We start from the raw sequence: 4,373 nt of genomic DNA on the forward strand, positions 1-4,373 counted from the left end.
CGGCGCCGTTTGTTAAATGAAAAACAAAAGAAACCTGTGGTGTGGTTAATTAGTTAAATAAGTGATCAGATGCGTCTTAATTACAGGTAGTTAAAGTAGTGATCAGAAGCGATGCTTACTGTACATGTACCTGCATTTTGTTCAATAGAAAGGTGATAGAGCTTTCATGCAGCAGTGGATTTGTCAGTAGGTTAATGGAATAAATTAATGCACACACTTTACTGTGCTTTGTGAAAAGTCAACTGGTTTCCTCCAGGCAGTTACTGTTTTTAATCATTCATATTATTACTGGGTTGCCAGTGTGGCAAACCCAGTCGGAATGTGCGTTTCATTTGTTGGTTTTATTTTATTTTATTGTTTTTTCCGTTTTGGTAAAAGTCTTGCCTGTCACTCCCCTGCTAAGTGGTGTCTTTGTGCATAGAGCCTTCTGTGTGTATGTTCTTAGGATCGAGAGGGTAGTGGGAAATGCGTAGATTTCTCTGGTGGACACAGTAGAATGATTAACTTAACCGGCAATGGCATCGAAAGTCATGTAACCCGAATGGCGTTTTAGTGGATCTTTAAACAAAATGTACCCTTATGGAGCTCAATAATGGAAAGTCAATTGGATACTGAACAAGACAGGCGCTGAAAAAAAAAACTGGAATCTTAAAAGGGACGAGTAATGGACTTCGACAACAATCTGTCGCCTGTCGAGCCGTAATTAAAGTGAGCTGTAGTTCTAATTTTGTACAAGTGTGGTGTTTTGTACAACACTGAAATCAAATGGAAAATTCTCTTAGACTAGTAACTTATGAGTTTCACAAAGACAGAGACTTGGGTCTGTGACTGTGTTGTCTGGCTTATTTGTTTGTACTCAATTCTGCACAGTCTTCTGGAAACAATTAGAAATTTCAGTAATTATTCTTGTTAGTCAAAAATTATTTGAAAGAAAGCTTGTTGCCTATTTTTGCTTGATAATTCAAGTAAAGGGTTTTTCAGTAAAGGATTTGATGCTGAACACTGGTGGGAAATTTATTTAGTTGCATTTTTGACACAGAGTGTAATTTGACACGATTGAGTTGCTTGTCTTCACGCACGTAATGAAATAGGAAGGGTTGTTTGCCTCTTATAGGAAATATGTTGTTTGTTTCAAAAAATATTTCGCTGGAAAAGGTGGCCTCTATGAATTCATCGTGTTGTGTAATATGCGAGATTAACTGGATTAAGTTTTTATCATGGCAATAGTAAAGCATTTTCATGTCAAAATGTTAAAGGTAAGCGTCTTTTGGTTGTGTTAACTTAATTAAATATAAATATACCATGTGGCGTAAACTTGATTTTCTACTCTCAAAATTACCTCCAGAACCTAATTTTGGCGTAGAATAAGCTTCTAAAATGATGTTCTTGTCTTCTGTGGTGATACTTGACGATTCTGGAACATTTTGTGAAACAATATTTACAATGGGTCACCCTATTATTTATGCATAACATCCACTTGGATTGGTCGATTTCTCTGAAATTTGAAAGGATGATTGCTAAAGTATATAGAAAGATTTTCACAATAACTAAAAATTCCTGTGTTAAGCATTAGAATTCGACGAAGAGGTACAGTGCCGCTCAAAAGTAAGTTACCAGTCTCGTCTATAGAGATGAGAGTCTCGCCTCAAGAGGCGAGACACTCTAGAGACGAGACATTCATCTCTAGAGACGAGACTCTCGTCTGGCAAGAATCACTGAAGCGGCAAGATTGGCATAAATTTTTATAGAAGTCTGACGGTTACACGAACGTTTGCGAATTTAAACGACAAAGCTATGCTCATGGCGAGCGTGAAACTTAACGTGAATCAAAATTACAATACTGTTAAAACCGAAAAATGTATCATGCCAATTGGCAACATTTCAGTGCGGTGGCATTGTAAACAGATCTCTGTGAAATTTTCGAGGGACTTTGCTTTCCTGAAACACTGTATGAAATTGAACGAATTCGGATAGTTTGTGCTGAATTACAGCTGTTTTGCCCACAGTTCGTTACTCCCACATTTAAGTCGATCTGCTGACATGTTGGACTGTAAATGACTGCAAGCGAGTAGAAAGTACAGTGTACAAATACAGTAAGACGTAGCTGCTACGGTAAATGAAAACAAACTCGAGTTTGATGACTTCACTTTTGAGAATGTCATCCACAAAACTTAATTCATTCAACAGATTATTTTCACTGTCACACTACAAAAACAAAAAAAAAGAAAAATTCGAAACCGTTCAATGAAAAAGGCCAAGAACTTGAACTGTTTTATGAAACAAATTTATTTTCCACCTCTCCAATTCTCAGGTCTGTGCGGTTCATCTTATGTAAGTTATATATTTGTCGAAGCTTTTCACGCAACTGTAATAAAGTAATAGAGTTTTGTGAAGTTACACTGCAGTCGACGAACATTTGCCATGAAAGCGCTCATTTTTTGTTTATGAATTAAACAATGTGTATAAACATATCTCCTAGAGTCGCGGCTACACAAGCGATTTTTTGCTTGCGCCGGTGATGCAATTTTTTAAAATTTTGTTGTGTCGCCAGTGCGTGATGAAAGTCTGAACAGGCAATGCGAAAAAGCAGGGGAAAAAAAGCAGGAAAAAGAAAAAACACTTGTCATCCGACGTGAAGGAACTGCCTCAGGAGAATGAATCCGCAAAGAAAAAAGAAAAAGAAAACGGCTCCTTTAAGAGCCACCAAATGTCATAAAAGTCATTACCAATAGTAAAAAAAGTTTTTTTTCATTAATTGCACCGATGCGATCATGATGAGCAATAACAACTGGCAGGTACAAAACGCAGGTCACGAGGCACAGGTCACAGGTCATTGTTTTACCTATATGGAAAGTATCCTAAACATTCACAAAAGCTAACCTTGGGCCTAAAATTAGCTTTTTTGAATGTTTAGGATACTTTTCTTTAAGCCTATTTATGCCTAAAAAGGGCTAAGGTTACCTTTTACGAATGTTTAGGATACTTTCTGTATGGGTTAAATAATAACCTGTGCCCTGTGACCTGTGACCTGCGTTTTGTACCTGCCGAATAACAACCGCGTTCTCTTCGCCTGATAATATCGCTTGAATTTGAAAGACAAACTCTTATGGCAGTTCAATGGATTTAAGCTTTAAGTACTGCTGCAGGAAATTGATCGATCGATTAACAGTGTTTACATGCGGTCGTGCAAGTTTATTGAAACATTTCTTCTCGAAATCAACTTCGTATGTAGATTTCACGGCCTAAATGTCGACACGCAAAGGCAATAATACACCACTGCCAACGGCATGCTGCAGCGCAAGTTTATGGAAACATTAATTTTCTCTTCAACGTCATCTCCGAATGAAAGTACAGTAAATGTAGATTTCATGGGACGATTCCAGGGTTAAATGTGCACACGCAAAGACGATAACAAACCCAATGGCGGATCTAGGGGAGGTGCACTGGGTGCACATGCACCCCCCCTCGGTTACCAAAAAAAAAAACGTTTTAGTTAAAAAATTCTAAAATTTACAACGAAATAAAAAACCTAAATAACAGACAGCGGTCAGCTACATGTACTAGAGGATATTAAAAGCACAAAAACTGCATTAAGTTAGATTTTTATTTGCCTTATCATTTACGGATTTATCATAGTACAGCCCTAACCGTCTTAAAAGCATGTATTATACATTGTCTGACATATAAAGATTGGGCTTCCTGTGCATTTCTGTCCGACATGTGTACCCCCTAGCCAAAATCCTAGATCCGCCCTTGAAACCACCACCAACCACATGCTGCAGCGCAAGTTTATCGAAACATATCTTCTCTAAATCAACTTCAAATCAAAGTACAGTGTATAGAGATTTCACGGGCAGATGTCTGCACGCAAAGACATTAATACACCAACACCAACAGCATCTGGACCTAAAACTTCAGTGTCCAGTGTTACATGTACATTTGGGAGCGCGAGTGTCTTCGGAAACAGGTTAATCTTCGGAAAGTTTTCGTTTATGCAGACACTTACAGTTTTTTTAACCTTTTCGCGAGACGAACGTCTTGTCTCTAGAGACGAGACTCTCATTTCGAGAGACTAGAGACTCGTCTCCCGAGACGAGACACTCGTCCACACGGCCACTTGCAACTAAATCCAGGAATTGCACCGGTTTCACTTCACTTAGCTGAAGTAATCGACCATTACGACAATTATCCAAAGCTAACCTTTTTAAAATGGGTGCTTAGACTTATTATACTGTCAATCAACACCGTTTAAAATGGGTGTTTAGGCTTAAGTAAGAACTATTTTCAATGCTGTTTAAATATAGACCAACATACTCATTTGAAATTATAGTATTTTTAGGGTAAGTCTATTTGGGTAGTCCGCTGGGGTTGTC

Source organism: Montipora capricornis, chromosome 11 (genome assembly GCF_036669925.1).
Source record: "Montipora capricornis isolate CH-2021 chromosome 11, ASM3666992v2, whole genome shotgun sequence".
In the NCBI taxonomy this organism is placed as follows: domain Eukaryota; kingdom Metazoa; phylum Cnidaria; class Anthozoa; order Scleractinia; family Acroporidae; genus Montipora; species Montipora capricornis.